Raw genomic sequence first — 27,551 nt, 5'->3', positions numbered from 1 at the left:
GAGATAGAGACACTCAGAGAAACAAAAGTGAAGAGCTGTTAAGCCAACATGAGAGATTTCTGTGGCGTGCCAGATGCAGGGAGAGCGTTATTAAATGGATTATATAGATCGCTTAGTGACAGTAATGTTGACCTCCTATAGGCACCATCAGCTGTTAAACAGTAGGAAATTCTGATGACCTTGTTCTAATTTCTACTTATATTTATTCTAAATTGGACACCTTGGAGATTGTTTAAATAAGAGAGGAAAATTCACTGAGTAGTCTTGACAGCCCTGCCACTGTCTGATTGGGAAGCAGCAGAGGCTTACAAGAGGCAGAGAGACAGCTGGGCTGGAGCCCTGGGTCTCCATCAGTTCAATTTATCTACCAAGGCAAGTCACTTCATCCTCCTGAGATTCAATTTCCCTCTGTGTCAAGTGGGGTGTCACTTGCTGCCAGGTGCATCAGGGACACACCATGAGGTAACCCGGTGATGTGACTTGTTATTGTGCAACTGCATGTATAGGCATGTCACAGGCGGTGCCTCTGAGAACTTCTCACTAACTCAGACTTGCTTTTCCTTTATCTGGTCATTACCACAATCAAAAATTAGTCTTTCATTTCCCAGAATAAAATGAAAGAGTGCAAACCACGCAAGTCTAAACACAATTGGAATTTAAGGTCCGTCATAGCTGGAGAGTCTAGGGATAGGCTGGCTTCAGGTCTGGCTGGATTCAGCAGTCAAGGAATGTCATCACCATGCGTCTTCACAAATATCCTTTGAGAGAATGGATAAAAAAGCCGTGGCACCTGTGTTAGGTGAAACACCACTCAGCAGTAAAGAGGAGCAGATGACGGACACAGCATCATGGATAAGTCCCGGATACATTACGCTGAGCGAAAGAAGGCCACCTCAGGAAGCCACATGCAGTCCAAGTGCACTCACGTAACACTCTAGAAAAAAATCAAACTAGAGGGATGAAGAACACATCAGTGACTGCCACACATAAGTGGCTGGAAAGAATTTAACTACAAAAATTTAAAACAAGGGAATTACAAGAGGGGTGATGGAGCTCTTCTGTGTCCTGACCGTGCTGATGCTTACATACTCTATGCATTTGCCAAACACAGCACTCTGTACCAAAGAGTGGAATGTACTGAAAATAAACTTTTTTCTTTTGAGGGAGAGTCTTGCTCTGTCGCCCAGGCTGGAGTGCAGTGGCCTGATTTCGGCTCACTGCAACCTCCCCCTCCCAGGCTCAAGAGATTCTTTTGCCTCAGCCTCCCCAGTAGCTGGGAGTACAGGCGCCCGCCACTACACCCAGCTAATTTTTATGTTTTTAGTAGAGACAGGGTTTCACCATGTTGGCCAGGCTGGTCTCAAACTCCTGGCCTCAGGTGATCCACCCACCTCGGCCTCCCAAAGTGCTGGGATGACAGGCGTGAGCCACTGCAGCTGGCTGAAAACAAATTTTAAAGTAATTTTTAAGATGCATTTTCACCCATCACCCTGCGCTGTCTTCCACGAAGCTGACTTTATTCGCCATGTCACAGTGAGATCGCAGTTTCAAGCTTCACATTCTCTTTCTAATATCCAGTGAGAACTAGTGGAAGTCTGTTTTGCAAAATTACAGGGGAAACCCTTGTTGCGTCTCGTTGTCTATGATGAGGCATTTGCCCATCCCTGAACAAATCACTGTGGCCAGGGGGATGCCTGTTCTCACTGGCTCCGCCAGGGTCATGTGCCCCTCCCCAGGAGCCTGGAGGTGGAATCAGCTTTAGCTGAGATAGGAGGGGTAGGGGTGGTCTCTTAAAGACTCATCCTGAGATCATTTCAACAAAAAGAACAAGGGAATTCTAGGTAGGAAACAACACAAAAATCTCTGTTTTTCACATAAAATAATTCACACTAAATCAGTACTGATTTCTTCCTGCCAGCACTACTCTCAACACTGTAGGTGTTGAAAAAGGAAAGTCAGGAATATGCCCGGGGTCAGAAACCAGACATTTGAGCAATTACCCTGCAGAAATGTGTTACCTTTGCAGTTTGACATACTGTGTTCAAAATGCAAGTGGGAGATTCTGAACCCAGGGCCTAAAATAAACCAACATTCGCTGAAGGGCTAATCTGTTCACTTAAGGATCCCAAGTCTTCAGAAGGAATCTCAGTGGGCAGGGACAAAACGGAGGTAGACTTGGGCCGGCTTCATTCCGTGCAACCTGTGCATGCCAGGGACACACTCTCAGAAGGAACCGTGCTCTGCTTAATGCCATGCTGCCATGCTCTTCGCCTCTGAAATTCTTAAGACTTGCATCTTTGAACTTGTGCTTTGTAAGTGAAGTCTAATGAGATGGTCACAGGTGGTGCAGAAGCAGAGGAGAAAGGTGCAACATGCTTGTCTGCTGCCCGCTCCTTGCGGCACTGTTTGCATGTGGCATTCACAGTGCCTCCATCAGCATCATGGCTCCAGTGGATCCATTATGTATGGAGCTCAGCAAGACTCAAAGCGAGTACCGGTAAGCATGTCGCATCCATGACAACTAAGCAAGGCACTGAGGGCTCCGAGAAGCCAGGCTTCCCGTTGGAAACAGAGCTTGCTTCAAACGCAGAGGAAAGGCAAAGATGTTCTACAAAACACAACCAACTAAGGAACACTGTCAGCCTTTGTTACTCCCATTGCTTCCTGTATTCATCAGCCACCTAAACGCTGGAAAGGATGACACAGAAGGAACAGCAAAGATCGGACAACCCCTAGCTCCTCTCCTTTTAGTCCGTCCTCACCACCAGGAGGCGAAGCGAGAGGTCCGATAGAAGGAGTATCAAGAGGTGAGATGAAAAAGTGCTGAGGTAGTTCTGTGCCGCGTTTCCACCGTCCTGGTAACAAGGATATACCCATGCACGCACGAGCTATGAAATACAGATCATGTAACCGACGATCCTGTATTTGCGTTAATTGATCTTGTATTTGCATTTAAAACCAATATAGCGTAATAAAAAGATAAATGATAAAATTCACACTAATGCTTTAAGATTTTAATTTTTCTTTTTCAGAATGGCCTTAAATAGCAAGTAAAAACACCACGACAAGTTGAAAGAGAGGCCACAGAAGGAAGGAAAGGGGCTTTACATTTTCACACTTTTCATGTCTGGAATGAGGGGCTGAATTTTCATTTTACCCTGAGCACTGCAAATTATGTTGCCAGCCCTGAGGACATGTGAGTTAACCCACGAGAAGTATAACTAAGCCACAGTCCCCAACCTTCTCCCAACACATAGGCCAGAGGTTAAAAAAACAGACACCAGGGACTGTATCTGGGTCACAGACATATTTTTATTTGACCTACTCAGTGATTTTCTAAAAACTGAATTAGTTGCACAAAAATCCAGATTTCTGCCTTTTCCTTAAAACTACAGTAAGCTTTGGCTAGGCTGCGCACACATTCCTACCCAGCAGGAATCAGCTAGATCAGCAGTTACTGCTGTTGTCTTTAGCTAGCACCCTGCATTCTAAAGCCACAGTCCCCACCATTCCCTGTCGCCGCCCTCCAGCTCTCACAGCACATAGATCCCCCGCCTGGCCCTCCAGTCTACTTTCTGAGAATGAGCCCAACCCTGAGGAGGGCAGAGCTGGGAGAGGGAGACAGAATTCCAGGTGGCAACAGCTTCAGACTTAGACATTGATTCTCATGAATGTAATTTCCCCCGGAAAGCTATTTCCAGGCTCTAACCCATGGTTACCTGTAAATGTCACCTTATTTGGAAATACAGCCTTTGCCAATGCAATTAAGTGAAGGATTTCAAGATGAGATCATTGGATGACCTAAGTCCAATGACACCCACCCTAAGACCAATGACAAACGTCCTTTTAAGAGAAAGGAGAGGGAGATTTGAGACACACAGAGACAGAGGAGAAGGCCACATGAAGGCAGGGGAAGAAATTGGGAGGGTATGTCTACAAGCCAAGGCACGCCAAAGATCACTGGCAACCCCAAAAGCTGGAAGAGCAGCCTGGGACAGTGCCTCCCTCAGCCTTCAGAGGACACAACAGAGGAACACTTTGACTAGCCTCTGGAAGTTATGAGAATCAGTGTTTGTTGTTTTTAAGCCACCAAGTTTGTGGTCACTTATTACAACTGCCACAGGAAACTAATGCACATTATAAACAATAAAGCACCACTCATCCTGCCTAGTTTGGGCAATCCAAAATCGCTCGGAGAATAGCTTCTGTTCTATTTCTTGTCTTGTTTTGTTTTGTTTTGTTTTGTTAAGGCAGTTCATTATTTTCCAACACACAGAGAAACTAGAGAAAGGAAAAGCTAATATTGTCCAGTCTTAGTGGCTGTTCCATAGAGAACTGCTTTAGTGAATCTGTAAGATGGGCTTTTAAGGGTTAAGTGTTTAAACAGCATGACCTCAGCGGCCTTCGATGTCCCTTTTACAATCCTGTTGAATCTCCAAGTGCTTGGAAACCACCTGTCGACTAACAAAGCCCTCTACTGTCTTCAAAAAATAAAAATAAAAAGCCTACTCTCTGAATTAATTTCTCAGATCACCTAAGGGTCCCTGTGACACAGGAAGTGCAGAGCTATGAGGAAATGCAGTCGGTGGAGGGCACAGCCTGCTTCTGAGGAGCTGTGCTTAATTGAGAAAAGAAGACAAAAGTCTGCGGGCAAAAAACTGATGAACAATAAAAGAACGTCAAATATGCATGGTTCACTTGCCTAAGAGTTGACAGATCTCAGAGGGAGAAGAGGTGAATAATTGGCTGGCAATTATCACAAGCTTCTTGGTAGCATCCAATACATGAAATAATAATAGTCACTGCTGGGAATTTCTTACATACCTACTGAGCGCCAGTCACTGTTCTGACTGCATTAACATGTACAAACATGCTAAGTACCATGTTCTGATACATGTATTAACATGTTTCAAATGTATTACATGTATTAGCTCTTTACACATTTATTCTTTACACAATCCTATGAGATACAGTATTCTTTTCATGTGCTTGTATTATTAATACCATTATATAATTATCATCTAAATAAATGTGGGCAGGGCTCAGTGGCTCACGTCTATAATCCCAGCACTTTGGGATGGCTTGAGGTCAGGAGTCAAAGAGAAGCCTAGGCAGCAAATGAGATCTCATCTCTACAAAAAAAATGTAAAAAAGTAGCCAAGCATAACAGCAGGTGCCTGTCGTCCCAGCTACTCGGGAGGCTAAGGTGGGAGGATCATTTAAGCCCGGGAGGTCGAAGCTGCAGTGAGCCGAGATCACGCCACTACACTCCAGCCTGGGCGACAGGGCAAGACCGCATTCTAAACGTATCAAATAAGTAAGCTGTAATATTATCGCCATTTCACAGATTCAAAAATGAAGGCACAGAGATGTCAAGAAACTTGCCTAAGGTCACACAGCCAGTAAGGGGTGAAGCTGAGAGTGGGCCCGAGCGTGGCGTTACCCCTGCTCCGCCGGGCCCTGGTACCTGCGTGGCTCCCGCTCCTCTTCCTCTGCTTGGGGGAGCCCCAGCTCCTTCCTGGTGAGCCACACGCGAGCTGGTTCCAGATTTCACCCGGAGCAGAGAAGGGCCCAGGTGCTGCTTTTAACCGATAGCGCGACCTCGAACTCCGTGGGCTAAAAGTCACGGAGAACTCGGGAGAGAAACAGCACCTCCCCTGTCACACACACCCCGGGGCTAGCCAGGGACCCCACCCCACCCCGGGTAAAACCCTCAACGGCAGCCTTGGGAATCTTGGTGCGGAGGAAAAACACGGGGCCTCAGTCGCCTCTCCCTGGAATGCAGTGGAGAGCTCATCCTGAGTCGCTCAGAGTCGGCTGGGGACGGCGCGGCCTCCTGGGACAGCACCGCGGGGGAGGACTGAGCCCCGGGCCCGACCTCCCGGCGCTGTCCCCGCCCGGCTCCCAGTCCGCTCCCTCCTCCGCGGACCCCCGGCCTCGCGGGCAACACCGCCACCCAGTGGCCGCCGCCGCCAGCGCTGCGCGAGGAGCGGGTGCTGCGTTCATCCCCTCTTCCAGAGAGGAAACCCCGATCGGGGCGCTTTAGGGCAATGTGGGGACCTGCACCAAGGCCCACTGCTGCTTTCTAACAGAAACCCCTCACACAAAGCGCGACTACTCTCTAGCAGCAGATTCTCGGTTTGTAAATCACAGAAACCGAAACCAGGACAGGCGTAGAGGAGAGAGGGAGTCACTGTCCCCAAACCACCAGCCTGGACAGACACCACAGGCGGCAGCCGGCACCGTGTGGGTTCTCTGTGCTCCACATTCCACTTGGAAGCGGGGACGCGCTCGCACCACACGCATCCCATGGCCTGGAGAAACACTGGGTTTTCCATCAGTCCAGAGGGACACAGATCGTTGGACCACAGGGACGGCCGCAGAACAACGACCACAGGCTGCCGGCAGGGCCACCACATTGAAATCCTCTCTCCCCTTCCCTTTGTCCACCTCCCCAACCCTGAGAAATCACAAAGTGGAGAACTGATTTTTGCCTGTATCTGTCACATTCCTTCCAGTGAAGATCAGGTAGTTTTATGAAAGGGCTTTTCTTCCCTTTGTGTTCAGATGTATTCACTCCGCAGGGAAAATCTCTCTAGTCCCCGGCTTGAAAGCTGTTCCTCTTGTTTCCTTTCATAGACCACCTGAGTGTTAAGGGGCGGGGGCTGGGGAAACACTTTAAAAGGCCAATCTCAAGAGAGATGAATACAGCCTGTGTCAGTGACAAGGAGTGGCTTGGGGACAAAGCCACATCAGGTCTGAGACATCTGTTAGGGAATCGTCCCAGGGAAGTAGCCAGCCCGTTGCCCCATCTCGATCCAGCCAAAAGTCACTCAGACCTTATCATCCTCCTCAAACGGTGCCTCATAGGACCCCAGACCCAAGGGTGGAGGGAGCTTGGGTTCTAGAGAAGGAGACTTGGGCTGGAAAGTCAGCCTTGCCTGCCTGGCTGCCTGGTGAGCGGCTCAGCCCCACTTAGCAAGACAAGAATACCATCTGCCTCCTGGGGTTCTGTTGCATCCACTGGGATGGATCGGGCACACCCATTTGACTAAGTCGTCTTGGACAGCTATAATGAATCCATCATAGGCTGGGAGGCTTCAACAGCAGCACTCATTTCTCATAGTTCTAGAGGCTGGAAGACCAAGATCAAGATACCGGCCGCTGATGTCCAGTGCATGCCTTCTCCCTTTTGGACATGCATTTTTGCCACCATAACTCCCTTGAGGGAGGAAGTGCTGGTGCTTCTTCCTCTACTTATAAAAGCACTCATGGGGGGCCCACCCTCACCACCTCACCTAAATCTAATTACCCCCTCGAGGGCCTCTCCTCCTGATACCATCACATTGGAGATTAGGACTTCAGCAAATTTGAATGGGGGCAGGAGAGAACGCAAACATTCAGTCCACAGCAGTGTTCATTCAGTGCCCATTAAGGACCAGTCCTGTGCCCAGCACTGAAGCTGCAGGGAGAATAGAGCGAGGCAGCCCTGTCCTCATGGAGCTTAGCCTAGCTTGGAGGTGAAGTACGAACAAGCCACTCCAGTAAAGAAAAGTGAGAGCCATGAGGGTAAATGTACCAGGCAGAGGCCCCAGTACATTGGAGCCGGAGATGACAGGACGTGTAGTTCGTCAAATGGTGCCCCCAAAAAACAACCACCTGGAGCCTTACTTGGAAATAGGGTGTTTGATGGTGTAAGCAGGTCATACTGGACAGGGGCAGACCTAGAATCCAATGACTGGTGACCTTATAAGCAGATGAGAGAATAGAGAGAGACAGGGAAGGTCATGTGAAAATGAAGTCAGAGATTGGGGTGATGAGGCCACAAGCCAAGGAATGCCTGGAGCCATCAGAAGCTGGAAGAGGCAGGAAGGATCCTCCCTCCCCTAGAGCCTTCAGATCAAGTATGGGCCTGTCAACACCTTGATTTTGGACATCTGGTCTTTAAAAGAGAATAAATGTATGATGGGTGCCCCAGAAGACTAACATAGCAGCCAAAGGGCAAGTGGAACAGCCAGGTGCCAGGTGGGGAAGGAGGCTCCCAGCAGAGGAAACGGCATGTCCACGGAGAACACAGAGCCCTGCTGTGGCTGTGAGCGTCTGGTGGCTGGGCAGGGCTGAGGGCACGGTGCTGGGCTGGAAAGGGAGGAAGGGCCCATCCTTCAGTGTTGGTGGAGGCCACTGCATGTGTTTGGACTTAACCCGGGATAACAGGAAGCCCCCTGAGTGAGGTCCCAGGTTCACAGCACATTCAATATAACACGGTTAAGACATCACCCTGCGATTATGGAGAATGAACTGAAAGCAGGAAAGCCCAGGACAGAGAGATGAATGGGATGGTCCAGCCCCAAGGGGGGTGACTTTGTTTTACAAATGGGCCAAAGGCAGGTCCTTGTAGACTAGCCCCACATTTACTTCTTCAGGGGAGGCTAGGGCCATCCGCTCTCAAAGACCCTCAGTGCCAAAATCAAAATTTGACACAACCTATTGTTTTCAATGTAGCCCAAATAAGCAGATTTTTAGCTATGTAGAGCCTGCCTGCTTTACGTATCCTGAGAAACTGCACCAGCATCTGCCAGCCACAGACTTTTTTTAAAAACCCTAGGTTATAGAAGACCCCAGGCAGCTGCTGCCCAATGGCACCCCCTGGCCCAGAGGCACCCCATGGTCCTGCTGTGTCACATTACCTGGACACGTAAGCCCCCTCTCTCACTCTCCTCTTTCCCAGGAGTTCCTTCTTCCCTTCCTGCCTGGGTGGTGGCCCAGGTGATGGCCACAGTCTCTGGAAGGTCCCCTGCGGTAGGAGACGTCCCCCACACGCAACCTGTCAACATGCTGTCCAAGTAAAGCTCACTGTTCCCAATCGGGCCTGAGATCCTCAAGCTCACCGCAGAAAGGGCCACTGGGATGGAAAGGAATGCAAGAGATGCTGGTGGCACTTGGGCATCAATACGCTGTGTTGGGAGGGGAGAGGGTGCTGAGAGAAGGAAGAAACGACGGAGGACTTTCTGAGTGTAGTGTTGGACACGAGGGTGGATCCGTCCCTGGGACAGGGAGGGCGGCATTTGGGAGAAGGTGATGAGCTCTTCTTGGGGCATATTGAGTTTTTTATATTTGTGGGCCCTCCATGTAGAAATGAGTTAGATGCCGATGTTGGAGCTCAGGAGAGACCTGAGAGAGATTTGGGTGTCAGCAGAAGAAAGGTGGTGACAGAAGCCATTGGAAAAAGTGACCCAAAGAGAAACATGCATAATGGGAAAGAGAGGAGGGAAAGAGATGCTTTGGTGGAGAGAGGCGTTGATGGAAGGGTCGGGCAGGGGCATGCCTACAGAGAAGGCCAAGGGGCATCCAGGGAGAGAGGGGAAGGGAGAGCACGTGCCTATGCTGTTAGAGAAGCCAGGGAGACCCTGGCGAGACGAGAAGGAGGGAGGCATGACTCCCATCAGTGCTGTAGAGAAGGCAAGGAAGCCGAACCTGGAGAAGTGGCCCCTGCACGTGGCAACAGCTCTGACGACCTTGGGGGACAGTTTCAGTGGCAACAGGGTGGCAAGAAGCACAAGTGAGGACAGAGGAAGGGGTGCACGGAGAACAGGCAACTCTTTAAAGAAGTTTGCTGCGAAGGGAGAATCTGAACAGGACATGGCGAGCCCTCCCCTTAGGTCTGGTCCCCTCCCTCTCCTGGTTGCACCAGGCCGTTCCCTTCCAGCCTCCCCTAGTGGAGACGGCAGTGGTGTCCTTTCTGAACGCTGCACTGAACATTTCCTGTAGAGTCTGGAGCTGAGGCGAAGGCACCAAATCTTCAGCTTTATTCAAAATCCCCCAGTTCCTAATTCCCAGCTCCCCCCATCAAACAGCATTAAGCTGATGTTTACCGTACAGGTTGCCAGGGCAACGGAACGTCAGAGTGCTCCATTCTGAGCTCAGATCGTCTTCATTGGAAACAGGTCAGCAAGGAGGGCAGGGGGCTTTTTCAACCAAGTCTGCAATACTGACAGGGCTTGTCCAGCCTGAGATAGTCACCTCAGAAGGGAGTAATTCTCCTCCCCAAAAGCAATCAACAGATCACAAAATGACTCTTCTGAAGCTCAAAGCCTCGGGGACAGGCCACGTGCTGAGCCCCTCGGAGGACTTTTCTTCTCAGGCATTTTTTGGTTACCTCCTCAGTGTCTACACTCTTCTCTCCCTTTGTGGAGAAGCTTGATTTGGTCATAACTGGGCATGTGACCTAGTGCAGGCCATGAAGGGAGAGAGAGACTCTCTGGGTTTGTGCAGAGGCTCCCTGGAGCGTCCCCCTCTCCCTGTGAACAGCGTGGTAGGAGGCTGGAGGCCAGAAACTCCCAAATGTCACTGTGCTGCGTGGGGCACTGGGAGCTGCAGGGCCCTGGAGTGGGGTCAACTATGAAAAGCAAACCAGGAAGTCAGAAAGAAACACGGTCGTCACACAGTCTGAGTTCCCGGGTCACGCTGCTACATCCCATGTGCTTGCATACCCACAGCTCATTCCATGAGGCACGTGAGAGAATCCACGGCATCCCATGTGGGCCTATGACTTGCATAAAAAGAAGAGGAACTCGTACTGGAATCTAAGAAGCCGGTGAGCTCCAACCAAAAAGTTAGAAACAACAACACAAAAAGAGAGTTCTTAGAAACACACACACACACACACAAACACACACGGGGGCAGGGAAAAAATGCAAGAGGTGAACCCCTTCTTAACATAAAAATGAGCCAGCTTCAATCAGAAAAATAGAGGCCCCATGTTTCTGGAATTCTCTGCAAAAATGTCAAATCTCTGATCAATAACTTTCAAATGTCACAATCCGTGCTTTCAAATAATAATTCTTTGAAGGCCAGTAAATAAATATATTGACAAACAGATTAATTGCTAATCACTTCTCCGATATTGTCATTACTTCCAAACACCTGGATCCAAAACGAGGCGGCCTGCACGGGAAACCGTTCCCATTTCCCCGGGCGCTGCTCTGAACCTCCTCGGCTCCTGCCTGGCTGGAGGCTGCTGCTCCCATGGCCATGCATTGGAGGCGCGTCCAACGCTCCTGTTTTGATCAGAATTCAAAAGGCTTCTCGGCGGCCGGGACACCGAACTTTTTTCTGGGTTTCCAGTGTTTGCGTCTTTACCTTACCCATATGTTCTGTGCCTGTGAAAATGTAAGCAACCGGCAGATGTGTCCTGAGAAATGGCTTGCACAACTTAATTCAGTTTGCAAAAATTGTAAATACCATGGAACTGGTGCCTCAGGCTACAACATCTACCCTGTTATCAGCTCTCTCAGTGGAAAGGATGCCAGAAGAGCTCTCTGTTCGGGATTGCAGCTGGTGACCACGGTCTACACTGGCGGGCCCAAGGCAGGAACTGGCCCAAAGGAGTGTTGTTTGAGCCCAGCTGAAGGTGGATTGTTTCCCCCAAAACTGGGAGAGGGCCATGTCTCACCTTTGAAGCTGAAAGATCCAAAGACCAGACTTCTGGAGTCTAGCTAAGGTAGCTAAGGGAACACCATTTCAGTTGTCACTCTAGGGCAACGGTCCCCAACCTTTTTGGCACCAGAGACCAGTTTCATGAAAGACAATTTTTCCATGGATGGTGGAGGGCGGGGATGGTTTCAGGATGAAACTGCTCCACGTCATAAGGGGAGCACAACCTGGATCCCTCGCGTGCACAGTTACAGGGTTTGGGCTCCTGCAAGGATCCAATACCGCCACTGATCTGACAGGAGGCGGAGTGCAGGCGGTCATGCTCACTAGCCTGCTGCTAACAGGCCACAGACCGGTACCCGTCCGTGGCCTAGGGGTTGGGGACCCCTGCTCTAGGGAGTAAAATGGATAATTTGGCAAAATCTATCCAAAATTAATCTGCACATACCTTACGATTAATTCTTCTTCTCAGCACTTATCCTACTAATATACCCACACACCTGTGAAATGACACACTACAAGGTTCTCCGTGGAAGGAGTAATTCTACTAGCAGCTTTCTGGTGCAGACCACCTCATTTGGGATGTGTTTGGACGTAATGACAACACTGGAAAAGTAATTAGCAATTAATCCATTTGTGAATATATTTATTTATTAGGCCTTCAAAGAATTATTATTTGAATGCACGGATTGTAGCATTTGAAAGTTATTGATCAGAGATTTGACATTTTTGCAGAGAATTCTGGAAATGTGAGGCCTCCATTTTTCTGACCTGTAGTTGACTCACTTTTATGTTAAGAAGGTGTTTACCTCTTATCTTCTTTCCCTCGCCCACTTTGTGTGTGTGTATGTGTGTGTTTCTAAGAAAATTTCCAGGGGTGGGGGTTGTTTCCAACTTTTCGGTTGGAGTTCTTTGGCTTATTGGCTTCTTTCTATAATGCTCACTTGGTTTTCTGGGTGCCAGGCCCTATGGATGCCTTTATATACATGAGCTCCTTTCATCCTTGTAACTCTATGAGGTAGGCAGTCACTACCATTTGCTTCATTAAGAAACAAGGGGCTGGGTGCAGTGGCTCATGCCTGTAATACCAGCACTTTGGAAGGCTGCGGATCACCTGAGGTCAAGAGTTCAAGACCAGCCTGGCCAACATGGCAAAACCTTGTTGCTACTAAAAATACAGAAATTAGCCAGGCATGGTGGCAGGCACCTGCAATCCCAGCTACTTGGGAGGCTGAGGCAGGAAAATCACTTGAACTCAGGAGGCAGAGGCAGTGAGCCGAGGTCGCAACACTGCACTCCAGCCTGGGCAACAGAGCAAGACTCCGTCTCAAAAATAAAAATAAAAATAAACAAACAAAGGAGCCAAGAGGCAGAGAGAGGGTAGAGAATTTGGCCAGTCTTTTTTTTTCTTTCTTTCTTTCTTTTTTTGGGACAGAGCCTCACTTTGTTGCCTAGGCTGGAATGCAATGGCTAAATCTCAGCTCACTGCAACCTCTGCCTCCCAGGTTCAAGCGATTCTCCTGCCTCAGCCTCCCAAGTACCTGGGACTGCAGGCGCCCGCCACCAGGCCAGGCTAAATTTTGTATTTGCAGTAGAGATGGGGTTTTACCATTTTGGGCAGACTGGTCTCGAACTCCTGACCTCAGGTTATCTGCCCACCTTGGCCTCCCAAAGTGCTGGGATTACAGGGTGAGGCACTGCGCCCTGGTCGGTCATTTTTGTAGTGGCAAAAGACTGGAACCAAGCCAGTGTCCATCAATCGAGGAGTGACAACATAAGCAATGGGCCAGCCACACGATGGAACGTGGAAGGACAGCGCTTGAAAAAATGCAGCTCTTTAGGTCAGAGAGGGTTCTCCAGACACATTGTATGTTAAGTGGAAAAAACAAGATACCCAACAGTACTCATGGTTTGCTACTGTCTATGAAGGGAAAGCAAACTGCACATAGGGAAACATAGTACTATACATATGTACACATATATGCATAGAAAAATACATTTCTATGCTTTTTTATGCATGAAATATCTCTGAACACATTATGGGGAGATGCTAATCATATTGACTGCCTGTGTAAAAGAAAACTGGATTGCTGAGGGATAAGATGGAGTTTTTAAATTATAATCACTTTTATACTTTTTGAAATTGGAACCATATGAATGTATGTCTTTACATATTTAACAGTTTCATCCAGGTATATTTGGCACACTATAAAATGTACCCATTTAAAGTGTATGGTTCGATGAGTTTAGCTACAAAGTCGTGCAGCCATTGCCACAATTTAGTTTTAGAATACTTCCGACACCCCAAAAGCTCCCTGTGTTCACTGACAGGTAATCCCCCTTCCCACTCACAGACCTGGCAACTATTAATGCACTTTTGCCTCTGCAGGCTTGAATGTTCTAGATAGTCATATACATAAGCAGACATATGTATTAGTCTGTTCTCATGCTACTACTAAAGACATATCCAAGACTGGGTAATTTATAAGAAAAAGAGGTTTAACGGACTCACAGTTCCACATGGCTGGGGAGGCCTCGCAATCATGGCGAAAGGTGAAGGAGGAACAAAGGCACGTCTTACATGGTGGCAGGCAAGAGAGTATGTGCAGGGGAACTCGCCTTCATAAAATCTTTACATCTCATAAGACTTATTCACTAGCACAAGAACGGCACAGGAAAAACCCACCCCCATGATTCAATTACCTCCCACGGGGTCCTTCCCATGGGGAAGGAGAGCTACAATTCAAGATGAGATTTGGCTGGGGACACAGCCACACCATATCAACATACACTATGGAGACCTTTGTGTCTGGCTTCTCTTATTTGGCATAATAATTGAGAAGTCACCCATGTTATTATATTTATCAGTAGTGCGTGCCCTTTTATTCCATTGTATGGGTGTCCTAAAGGGTGAATATGCATTCACTAGTTGATGTACATTTAGGTTGTTTCCAGTTTGAGGCAATGATGAATAAACATTTATAAATAATTCTTTTTTTTTTAGGTAGATACCTAGCAGCGGGATTTTTTTTTTTTTTCAGACAGTCTTGCTCTGTCACCAGACTGGAGTGCAATGGCACAATCTCGGCTCACTGCAACCTCTGCCTCCTGTGTTCAAGCGATTCCCCCGCCTCAGCCTCCCAAGTAGCTGAGACTACAGGCGCACGCCACCATACCCAGCTAATTTTTGTATTTTTAGAAGAGATGGGGTTTTACCATGTTGGCCAGAATGGTCTTGATCTCTTGACCTTGTGATCCACCCACCTCGAGTGCACCACCGCACCCAGCCTGTATCTAAACTTTTAAACAAACTGACAAACCAGGCCAAGCTCAGTGGCTCACACCTGTAATCCCAGCACTTTGGGAGGCCAAGGTGGGTGGATCCCCTGAGATCAGCAGTTTGAGACCAGCCTGAACAACATAGTGAAAACCTGCCTCTACTAAAAATACAACAAATTAGCTGGGCCTGGTGGCACACACCTGTAATCCCAGCTACTTGGGAGGCTGAGGCAGGAGAATCGCTTGAACCTGGGAGGCGGAAGTTGCAGTGAGCCGAGATCGCACCACTGCACTCCAGCCTGGGCAACAAGAGCGAAACTCCATCTGAAAAAAAAATAAAATGAACCATTTTCAAAAGTAACTACACCATTTTACATTCCCATCAGCAACTCAGAGGATTACAGTTTCTCCACATCCTTGCCAATACTTGATATCACCAGGTGTTTTATTTTAGTCATTCCATTGGGCGTGCAGTGGTATCTCGCTATGGTGTTAATTTGCCTTTCCCTAATGACTAACGATGCTGGGATACTTTCTGTCTTCAAAAATAAAATGTAAAAGTTTGACTCAGTAACAAATAGACATTGAGAAATGTCAATAACGGTTAGGACCTCTGTTTTCTCTCCCCCCAAATCAGAAAAACCTACCACTACTTTGGTCTGCACTGCAGGTGCCCAGATCCAGCCCCTCTTTTCCAGAACTCTCAATTCCTAACTTTTCTGATTTGGAAAGGCAAGACCAATGCAGATGCTGAACACCAGTAACACCTTCAGTGGGGCCTGAGGCAGCATCTTTGAATCCAACACACCAGTGTTTCCAAGTCAAAGATAAGGGCTTTCCTCTTAAGTGAACACATCAAGTTAGAAATGAGTTCAGGTGAGGTTCTACCACCCGATGAGTCTGCTGAAAATGTACCAAAAACATTTTGGTTTTCAGAGGTTTTGGAATCTGGAATCGCAAATAGAGAGATAATGGGTGCATAACATCTGCTCCTTCTAAAAGGTGTGTTGCTTTCCAAATTCCCCACAGTCCCAATGTCTAGGCCCAGGCCGACCCCAGTGCATCTTCCCTTGTCCCTGTGGTACGTCCTGTTTCAGAAGCAGGCTCGCGATTCATTTAAATGCATTTGTTTCCATTCAAGTCGGCCAGAGACTGAGGTCGACTCAGCTCCCCGCTTGTGGCCCTGTCCCTGTACTTAAAGACAGGAATGGCAACAGGCCTGAGCTCTTCATAGAGCAAACAAACCTGTCCCTTCTAGCCAAGCTCACCCCGGCGATCCCACCGGGACCCCCAGCATCCTCTCCAGCGCAACAGGCCAGTTCCACATGCTAATAAAAGCTGACTGATTCAAAGCCTGCTGGCAAATCTTATTAAAGTAATCCCCCCCCCAACCCGGATTATCACAGCCACCTTTATGGTAGAATAAAAATTAATTTTCTCAGCTATAATAAGAGCGATAAGAATGAATCACTTGGGACCAAATAAAGATTACAATTAGCTCCAACAGAATAAATCTAAATTTAACGCAGGCCAGCAATTTATTTGCTCCTATTTTCTCTCTGGTGCCTGCATGAATGAGGCTGCTGGATCAGACCTCCTCGCCAGCTGGGCCATTGTTGATACAGTTACATGAGGGGCTCCAGCAGGACGGTGACACTCCATGCCAGCCCCCGAAAGGCCAAAGCTCAGTGCAGGACCCAGAGACATCACAGGAGAGCCCAGGCAAGGGAAGCCAGTCCTTGTAGGAATGGTGAATTGTGCAGCCCGAGACCAGTGCCTCCTTTTTTTTTTTTTTTTTTTTTTTTCATTTTCATTTTTGAGGCAGGGTCTTGCTCTGTTGCCCCAGCTGGAGTGCAGTGGCACAGTCAGAGCTCACTGCAGCCTCAATCTCCTGGGTACAAGCAATCCTCCCACCTCGGCCTCCCAAGTAGCTGAGACTATGGGCATGAGCCACTACACCCAGCTAATTTTATTTTCTGTAGAGACAGATTCTCACTATGTTGCCCAGGCTGGTCTCGAACTCCTGGGATCAGCTGATCCTCCCAGAGGGCTGGGATTACCGGTGTGAGCCACTGTGCCTGGCCAGTGGCTACCTTCTAATCACTGTGGACCTATGTGATAACTGAGCCCCTCAGTATCCATGCCCCTCCTGATAACTGCACCCCAGTTTTCCTTTGGGAACTACCTTCTCATCCCTCTCTCCCATATTTCAGGCAGTGAAAATTCCACTCTCATTTACAAGAATGAGTACCTGATCCAAGCCCGGCCAATCAGAGACCCAATGCACGCTAGTAGTAATAAGGCGTAGGACTTCTGCTTGAAACATCTGATGAGAATTCTTTATTGCCATGGGCTTTACTAAGAAGCTATCTTATCCCCATGTGAATGTATAAAATTAAGCCAATCCTCAGAGGAAATGCAAGGCAAGGAAAGATACTGGATCCTGGTAATACTAATTGAGCCCCTGGATCAAGCCATACCTGAAGCGGTAGCTCTTTGTTTTTCAACTACATGAGTCAACAGCATTCCCATTTTCCTTGGTTAATGTTTTCTATCTCTTGAAACCAAAAATGCTCTTACTAATAAAATCTCCTCTCAGGATTTCTAGACAAACCGTCCCATTATCAAACTGTGTTCTGTACGATAAAAAAGGAGGTGTCCGGCTTTTTAGAGTGTTAAGAAAATAGAATTCCACCTGCCAGGACACGATATCCGAGATCTAGTTCTCAGGCAAATGAGAAAGAAAGAGGGTGATACACAGACTGATACTTCAGTCTTCATGAATAATGCCAACATCATGTCCCATCAAGACCGTGGGTGCTCCCTCAGGGCTATCTGGACAAGAAGCTCAGCTTCCCATAGGACCTGGGGCTTCATCTGCAGGAGGAAGAGTGGCCCCTAGCCTCAGCTTCCCATTCCCTATGGTCTCCATGTGTGGGCTACTGGCTTCCTTAGACAATGTCCACAAATCCAAGCTGTCTGGTGTCAAACAGCTTGAAAATTACCCCACTAACAAGACTGCTTCCTCTCAATCAAAACTTAGGTGAGCCAGGAGTGTATGCATGCCTGTTACACTACTTGTGATGCAAAAGAAATTCTTGCACCCAGCGCATAACAAGTGGCCAAGTGGACAGAACCCACTTTCACGACAAAAAGGAACATAGATGTTATTGAAAAGACTCTGCTTTGGAGACATGTCAGGCCAGACAGTGCAGTATAGTAAGCACCTCCATCCACTCCCTTTTGGTTTGGTCAGAGCCTCTGCCCTCTGGGGTCCAGCCTCTCCATCCTCAGAAAGAAAGGCTCACCCCTGATCAGAGGGTGGACAGGCTGTCCCTGAACACATTCTGAGTCAAGAAGAAGGAAGGCAGCCTGGCCCAGCCCTGAGGGGAACCAGAGAGTCAGTGCCCATCTCAGCAGGATGGGGAGAGTGGTCTGAGGTCGTCATCAGCTGTGGATCTGTGATGGATCAGGGTTAGCTGTAGCCACATGAAAGGCAGCAAGGTATGTGGCCAGAGCAGAAGAGAGGCTTCCAGTCAGTGTGGCTCAAAACCGACCAGTCCTCATGGGGCTTGAACATAAGATGGCAGCCTCATTGATGTGGAGGAGTTGGGACCCACCCTGGAGAGCTGAGTTCCCGTTATCTCTCCCCTCTTCCTTCCCTCTGCCTGTCCCTCTCACTGTGTGGATTGAATGATTGCTCGCTATCGCCATTAACAGCATCTACTGTATGTTGTTCATAGCACACTGCCCCCAGCTCTGAGCTAAACAGGCTACTCGCACTGCCATCTCTGCAAATCCTCCCACCCACCCTGGGAGCTGTAGTCACAAGGACTAAATTCTCCCCACTTTACAATGGAGGAAACTAACATTCAGAGAGGACGCAGCTCTTATCCAACATCATCAGGACAAAAGCAGGACCTGAGCCACTTCCACCTGATGCTCTTACCACTGCACCACCTGCCCCAAAACCCAGGGTTATGTGATGGCCTCTGGGGACAACCGGGGGGGCCCCAGTGGGTCAATATCAGCAAAGGAGGCCAAGGACATCCAGTCCAGTAACTTCCAGACTCTTTTCTTAGCTATACAAACTGTTATTCAAACAACATATTTTGTAATTGATTATGTAATATTTTTTACACGAGGATTTCTGTAATACAATGAGTATACCGGGACCAACCATCCAAGTTAAGAAACAGGTCACTGCACACGGAAGCAACCCAAATGCCCATCAATGATAGACCGGATAAAGAAAATGTAGTACATATACACTGTGGAATACTATGCAGCCATGAAAAGGAATGAAATGTCCTTTGCAGGGACATGGATGGAGCTGGAAGCCATTCAAACTAACACAGGAACAGAAAACCAAACACTGCATGTTCTCGCTTACAAGTAAGAGCTGAATGATGAGAACACGTGGACACGGTGGGTGGGGGACAACACACATGGGGCCTGTCGTGGGTGGGGGTGGGGAGGGAGCGCATCAGGAAAAATAGCTAATGCATTCCGGGCTTCACACCTAGGTGATGAGCTGATAGGTGCAGCAAACCACCATGGCACATGTTTACCTACGTGGCAAACCTGCACACCCTGCACATGGACCCCAGAACTAAAAATAATAGTTGAAGAAAAATAAATAAATAAATAAGCTCTGAGAAAAAAAAGAAGAAGAAGAAGAAGAAACAGGTCACTGCAAACACAGCTGAAGTCCTCTGTGGTCCCTCCCCAACCACAGTTCCCTCCTGACCCCAGAGGGAACTGCGGAGTTCATCACCCTGGGAGTTTTTCTACCTTTATTATAGTATACAATGTCTACATTGGGTATGATACGTTGTATCGTTTCTAGACTTTATATAAATTGTACTGTACTCTCTGATTCTACCACTTGCATTTCCCACCCAGCGCTATATCTATGAAAGTCACATTTATTGACACACATTGCCGTAACCCACTCACTTTGCTCCTGTTTGATATCCCATTGCATGGGAAGACCATATGGACCGTTCTCCTGCTGGATGTTTAGGCTGGTTCCAAGCTTCTGTGATTACCATACAATGTTTTAAGAAACAATTCTCACACGCATCTTTGTGTTTATATTTGCATTCCCACTTACCTAGGAGTAGAGTTTCTGAGTTAAGGGGAAAAAAATCACCCTTACTGAGAAAGCCAATGAAGAGGACCACTGAGAGCTCTCCAGGTGAAGCAAGAAGGGCAGGGCTGGGCCCCCAAAGTCACACTGGCCACCTCTCTGGCAGCCCCAGAATGTGAAGGCCCCAGGTGGAAGCCCAGCCCTGGAGGTCACTTGCCCAAGGTCAACAGGTGGGAGACTCCACCAAGACTGATGACAGAGGAGGATCGAGATGATGAGGGGATCTGTCCCCAAGTTGGGAAGGCAGCACTATCTTTTGATGATGTCCTCCTCACTCAGGCCAGGACCCCTTGACAAGACCGAAACCTAAAGTCCTGCTCCCAGCCCAGGAAAAGGCAAGGACAAGAGACTGAAGGGGAGCACCCCTACTTCTCGGTTCTGCCCATCTGGCAAGTGCAGTGGATCCATCTCCTGCTGCGCGGTGATTGTGCACAGCAGCAACTGATGGGCAGTGGAGACTCGGCATTTTCCATAGATGCACCTGCAGCAATGTCAAGCTGCAGGTGCATTTAAACAACTGTGTCTAATATTCACAGTGTGCACTCCAGGCCAGGAGCTAACAATCCCTTTGGGTGTACCAACCCATTCTAATCCTCTCAACAAGTTCAGGTACTACGATCAGCTCCATCTGAGGAGGAAACTAAGGCACAGAGAGGGGAAGTCACTTGCCCAAGGCCAACAGGTGGCAGTCTCCGCCAGGCTCATGATGGAGGAGGATCGGGGTGACGAGGAGTTCTATCTCCAAGTTGGGAAGGTGGCACTATCCTTTGATGGGGAGCCCCCCCATTCTGCTTCCAGCCCTCTTACCACCATGCCAGGAACAAGAGGTAGGTGGGTTGTGGTGGGCAGGCACAGAAAGAAGGCCTGGCTAAAGGCTCTGGCTGAGGAAAAGGAGAGGTACTTATTTATGGGAGACCTTAGGCAAGTCACATCATGCCTCCTGCCCTGCTCCCAATCTTCCCATGGCTCCCATCTTACTCAGAATAAAAGCCCAAGTCCTCGTGGTGGCCTGCAGTACGGTCTGTGGGCAGTCCTCCTCATTGCTCTCTCTCCTCGCTTACGGCACTGAGGCCCCGGCCCTCTTCATGTCTAGTGGATATCTGGCACCTTTCTGCCACAGGACCTTTGCACTTCCTGCTCCCTCTCCAGGAGTGAGCTGCCCCAGGTCTTCAAACGGTCAGTCCCTTCCCAGTACTCAGACCTCCGCTGACACAGCATCTCCTCAGTGCCGCGTTCTTTAGCCACCTTCTAGAAAACAGCTTCATGGAAGCCAGGTTAAAGGCACACAGGACCTCTCTGTACTGTTCCTGCAACTTTTCTCTAAATGTAAAATTGGCTCAAAATAAAGCGTTTTAAAAAAGAAAGACAGGAACCCTTTAGTTTGGTGTATGGAGGAAAAGCAAGGTCAGGACGCCTGACACAGCGGGAAGAGATGCTGCTCACAGGTGCGGGCCGTGCAGCCACTGCCCCCAGCCCCGTCAGAAGGAGCCTGGATTTTATTCTCAAAGGGGCCTCAAGCAGGGCAGCTATGAAGAACAAGCAATTGCCCATAGGACTGTCCTATAGAGAAGGAATTCCATTTATCCTGCGTAATCCCTGGAAGCCAGGATGGGCTTGATGGGGAGGAAGGTTTGGATCTGTGTAGAATGTTCCAACGCCTAAAGGCAGAAGAGGAGGGAATGAGCCCTCTTCCTTGGAGCTGGGCAACCCGAAGCTAAAGGAGTGGTTGCTGGAGAGAATATTCAGGGAACTCAGCATCCAGGACAAACTCTAAGACCACCTGTGTCCCCAGAAAAGCCAGCCAGGTGAGGGGGGATGCTTATCTTCCATTTCCGCCACATCCGGGGGCTGGAGGCCCAGGGTCCCCTCCTGTTGTCGAGTACCTCCTCTGTAACCACCTCCAGCACATCCTCAGTCTCTGGAGCCACTGCTGGGCAGATGTCAAGGGCTACAACCTGCTGGTGTGCATGGCAACAATTGGCCAAATAGCAACTGCCATCTTCAGATGGGGCACGGCGTCCCTTGTTCACTCCAAGTCCCATCACCTCTTAACCATCAAGAGGCAAGTGACACAGAATCTGAGGCTCAAATCCCAGCTCTACCGCCTTCTAGTTGTGTAATCTTGGCCAAGTGATTCCATCCTTCTGTGCCTCAGTTTTCTCATCTGTAAAACAAGGATCGTGGTACCCACGGCAGCAGGGCTATCATGAGGACTGCGTTAGTGAAGATACACACAAGCATTTAGAGCAGTGGCTGGAAAATAATAATAGTGTTAACAACTCCTATTACTGGCCGGGTGCGGTGGCTCACGCCTTTAATCCCAGCCCTTTGGGAGGCAGGCGGATCACTTGAGGCCAGGAGTTGGAGACCAGCCTGGCCAACATGGTGAAACCCCGTCTCTACTAAAAATACAAAAATTAGCCAGCATGATGGTGGGCGCCCAGCTAATTTTTGTATTTTTAGTAGAGACGGAAGGCTGAGGCAGGAGAATCACTTGAGCCCGGCAGGTGGAGGTTGCAGTGAGCTGAGATCACACCACTGCACTCCAGCCTGGGTGACAGAGTGAGACTTTGTCTCAAAAAAACAAAGCAAAACAATGTATGTTATCATGCGCCTTCACCTAGGCATAGTATCACCGAGGATGTGCTGATTCCCTAATCCCTAACCTACTTCCTTCTGTGCGGGAGCTGCCTGCTTCCTGGCATCGGTTGACTTTGCAAGCCCAGGAGGATGCCTTCTTGAGCCTGTCTAGAGCACACAGGAGAGAGAAACCCAGAGCAGAGCATCAAACAAACCTGACCAGCTAACCGGCCCCAACTCTGCCTGCAAGTGTAGCCAGGCAAGTGCCCCTAGACTCCCCTCTCCAGCTCCCGGTCTCCCATTTCTAGCGACATCTGCAGGCCTCCCATGCGGCAGCCAGTGCCCACCAGAGGCACTTTGCACAAAGAAGACATTTCTCAGCTAATTTTTATTCTAATTTCTGAGAGAACAGGCCAGGCAACCTAGATAGTCATTAGCACTGAAGAAAGAAACATCTCATCCCAACTCCTAACCCCTCAGACTGAGCTGAAAAATGACAGCAGCCTCTGGCAACTTCCCTAATTTGAGCTGGAAGAAAAGATCTTTGTGCCTCCCTCGAGAGGGTTCGTGACCTCTTGTGCGGTTCCCAGCTTAGAGAATTTGCCCCTTTCAAGCCCTGCTGGCTCGGTCTCTTCCAGGAAGGAGTAGCTGCGCCCCTCTGAGCCCGTGTGCAGGAAGCGCCTCCTCAATGCAGCTCAAGAGGCCCCGGGAAGCCCAGCACCACCTCTGGGGCCCGCCCTTCCCCTGTTCCTCGCCCCCAGGGCAGAAGGCAGCTTTGCCTTCCAAACCAGGCTTCTGAGCAAGAAGGAAAGAAAGAGCCTCCCATCTGCTGCCTAGAGCTGGTACCGAATCTCCGCAAAACCTCCAATTACTCTGGAGGAGCCATCGCTGCTGATTTTTGTCAAAATCTCCATGTCTCAAGAAGGTGAGACCTCGTTACTGTTTCCAGACGCCCACACGGAAGTCAAGGCTGGTTCGCAACGGATTGGAGGTTGGGACGTGGCAGCCTGCACCTCGAATTGGAGAGCAAGACTTTCAGAGAAACAAAACATAATCAAGTCCCCTGCACACACTCAGCTAAGCGCTCCGCACACAAGTATACATGAGTTCGCACGCCGCCCAGGCAGGCGCTGGATGAAGAGAACAGAGACCAAAAAAAGATGCACTCATCCTGGGGAGGATGGTTTGAGTTTCAGCTGTATTTGCTGAAAGCCCATCATGCACCAGAAGTCAGAGACACAAAGAGACATCCTGACACAGAGGCCGTCTGGCTGGATACTTTGGTGACACACAGGACCGGCCAGGTCATATGCGGGGCCGGGTGCAAAATGAAAAGGCAGGAGGGAGACCTTGGTCAAAAAATATTAAGAATTTCAAGAGCATGACACAAAGTTTGGGGTCCTTCTGAGCGTAGCATCAGCTGCAACTGCTCAGGTCCCACATCTGTGAAGCCAGCCTGGGTTGCATGTGGCAGAAAAGAGGGAAGGGGAGGGGAGCAGAGGGGAAGGAGAGGGGGAAAGAAGAGGGGAGAGGAAAAGGACAGGGCAGGGGAAAAGGGGAGGGGTGGGAAATGAAAGGGAGAAGGGAAGGGAGAAAGAAAGGGAAGGAGGAAAGGAGGAAGGGAAAAAAGGAAGAGAGAAAGGAGGGAGGGAGGGAGAGGGAGGGAGGGAGAGGGAGGGAAGGAGAGGAGAGAGGATGGAAAGAAGGAGTGAAAGAGTTAAAGAGCAAGGAGGCATCAAGAAAGAGAGAAAGGAAAGGAAAAGGAAAAGAGAAATGTATGGATCATATAACTAGCCATCTAAGAACTGCTTCCATCTGACTGGACACAGAGATTCAAATTATCGTCAAAGCTAAGGTTTACTGATCCTCCCTAGGTGTCAGCCACTGTCCTAAGGGATTTACATGTATTGACTCATTTACTTATCATCACGAGCCCCTGACCTAGCTACTTCTATATCCCCATTTTTAAGATGAGGAAACTGAGGCACAGAAAGTTTAGGCAGCTTGGCAAGATTCCAGATTCAGTATCAATCTGGCATCTTGGCAAGCTGCCTAACCTTGCCAGGATTCAAACCCAGGCACTGACTCCCAGCTCACACAAGAGGTGTCAAATAAAAACCATGGACACAGTCCATAGCCTCAGCACGTGCAGGCTTCCAGGAAAGCAGGCACTTTGGTAGACACATCCAGCACCCGCTGTCTGCAAAGGCAGAAGGGTTGAAGGGAGAGCTTCCCATTGGTTTAGGGTGTATTTATTAAGGGTGGCCCATGCTAGACACCCTCCCCCATCCTGTGTCCTTTCATAACTCCTCAACAGCACAGAAAACAACAGGATGGGGAGGCGGCCGTGGTATACAGAGTCCACGGTGCCAACTTGGAATCCACACCTGAATCCTGACAGATTTCTGCAAGATGAAACCTGAAGGAGCAGCTAGCTCTCAGGGAAAGTGCATTTTAGACACTTCTTGGTGGCTGTCCCTGAGTAGAACACAACCATCCAGATACATTAGCTATGCCATCTATCAGCCCAGCAGGCTGCAGAAGCAGAGGCCAACCTCCTCAGAGGCAGTGGCGCTCAGCCTGGGTCTCTCCAGAGGATGCTGGGACATCTACCCAAGGGTCCCCAGAGGGCCACCCAGGAGCAGATCTATAACAGAGCTTTTCATTCTTAATGTGAATTTCTTGCTAACCTTCAGAAATAGGGAGTTCAAACCCAGTCATCTTGAAGAAATGGCTGATCCCATGTCCAGAGCAAGACATGTACCAGATGAATCTGGAGGATCTTGTGCCAGGAAGTAGGAAAACACTCCTACTGATGGGGACACATCAGAAGGACAAGCGAGGCAGCTGGAAGGAGCACCTGCTGGGCAACGATGTGATGAGTTACAGCATCCAAACCACTAATGACTCAATGGGTTGAAACACATCAAATATACTAAATTCATGAGCTCACGGTGATATTAACAAACCAGCATATGGAGAGTCTGTCAGGCTGGATTTCTGGCTTCTCTTGAAAAACTGGAAAATCTGACAGCATTAGACCTATATCCTCATATGATGACATAGGAGCTGGGAGCAGCTGTCCCCTGTAGGCAGAGCACAGGCTCTCCTCTTTAGCACAGTCTCCACCACTCCCTTTTACTGCCCTGGAGAGAGAGTGCTCATTGTTTGTATGTGAGCACCTGCTTCACTCCTTTACACCATGTACCTGCTACTTCAGTCTAGAATGTTCTTCTGATCTGGAACATCCCTCACCTAGCAGTTCCTGGAGATCAGATCTGTCCTAGCTTCTGTAGGCTGTTTCCAAAAGGCCCATGATCAGAAGGAACAATCATGCTACTGAAAAAAGATGGGCCACATTCCCCCCCAAACCTCCCTGCCTCCTCCACACATCCTCTGGCCTGCCCCCTCTCTGCCCTGTTTGGTTGGGGTTCTGTGCAGAGGGACAGTGGACTATGATTGACATTTTCAAAGGCTCATTCCGGCTTCTCAATGAGAATAGACTAGAAAGAGATGAGCATGAGAAAAGCAAGATGCTAGAAGGAGCTACAGCAGATTCCAGGCAGGAAACGATGGGGCCTGGATAGGGGTGGAAGAGAGAAGATGGGCCAGAGCCCTGGGTATTCAAAGCTAGAAGTGGCGACTCACTGACAGATAGAATGTGGAATGTGAAATAAAGAGAGAAGCCAGGATGATGCCAGGATTTTCAACCTGAGCAAACTGGAAGGATGGAATTGCCGTCAGCTGCCACGTGTGTTCTGGGAAAGTATGACGTTCGTGTCTATTTAAATTAATTGAAATCCCAATTAACTTTGATTTTAAATCACCAATCCCAAGCAGCAGTTGCCTGCCTCCCCTCATAACCCAGAATCAAAACGGCACCACTCTTGTAACCGTGACCCCGTTTCTCTATGACTAACAAACAGGGATGCCAAACGGGTTGAGTGCCAGCCAGCCAGGAGCATCCATAAGAAAGAATCTCCCTTTAAAGGGCCACTACTGCAGGATTCTTCTGCAAACCCCAGTACACACTCACCTTCTGTCATGCTCAATTATGTCTAAGATGTGAACAGTGTCTCAGCCCATCTTCCCAAAATAGCCCAGAGGAGCAAGCAAGAAATATTCCACCCCTAAAGGTCTTTCGTTGAAAAGTTGGGAAGCTCTGGGAACAGGTGCATATAATTGAACAGCCCTGGATACCAGTACTCGGTGATGCGACACTGTGTTTCATTTTATAATTGCTCAGCCTGTGCCTTGAGTCAAGGAGACATCCTAAGACGTTTCTCACATCAACACACCCATTAGCAGATGAAAGCGAGGTGCCCTTCCAAAGCCTCTAAATGTACTGTGCCTCTCATTGTTCAGTAAGACCCAGAACCACGGTGGGAGTGTTGTGGGGGGAGGTCAAAGTGTTTCTCTGCATGGCTGGCTACCGTCGTCGTGGTAACCACAGGCCTAACAGAGGAAGCGGCCACTGAGAGACAGCCCCATGGTGGACCCGTGGCTGGGAGCTTTCGGAGTAGAGAAGTCTTACCTCCCTGGGGTAGGGGTGGTTATGTAGACTTGAACAGGGGAGTCTAACTTACGTGCCTAGATTCAAACCCAAGTTTCCCCGCTTATTAACTGTATGAACCTGGAGCTTACTCAAAGGCTCTACATCCTCAGCTTCCTCATCTGTAGAATGGGAGGGACCATGGGTGTACTGGGGAGTTAAGGAGACAAAGCAATGTGCTAGCACCCAGGAGCCCTCAGCAATCCTGCTACAATCCCCAGTCACCATCCACACCACCACCTCTGTCCAGTCGCCCACAAGCCACGCCAGGGTCCACTAGGAGATCTGGCTGGACACGTGTGCAGGAAGAGCTGCTTTGCACAGCTTGTGGTGGGTGGTGTCTTCCAAAGAGGGTCACACCAGTAGATCCAACTCACATTACATTCCTTCCTGCAGAGATGGGCCAATGTCCCTTCCCTTTGAGTCTGGGTGGGCCTGGAACTCCAGCGGAAGGGACTCCATGCGCCTTGCGAGGCAGTCATAAAAGGCAATGCAGCTCCTGCCTGGTCCTCTCATGATGCTCACCCTTGCAGCCAGCTGCCATATTGCACGGAA

General features: G+C 49.0%; 1 protein-coding gene across 1 annotated transcript in view; it reads right to left on the bottom strand.

Annotated features, from left to right (window-relative positions):
- The window catches only part of TMEM132B (transmembrane protein 132B), a 452,449-nt gene that overhangs the window by 307,389 nt on the left and 117,509 nt on the right, over window positions 1–27,551 (bottom strand). The window lies entirely within an intron of this gene.

The sequence above is a fragment of the Sapajus apella genome, unplaced genomic scaffold (assembly GCF_009761245.1).
Source record: "Sapajus apella isolate SASKATOON/1434 unplaced genomic scaffold, GSC_monkey_1.0 scaffold2, whole genome shotgun sequence".
Classification (NCBI taxonomy): Eukaryota; Metazoa; Chordata; class Mammalia; order Primates; family Cebidae; genus Sapajus; species Sapajus apella.
This window is presented reverse-complemented; position numbering and strand designations above follow the sequence as displayed.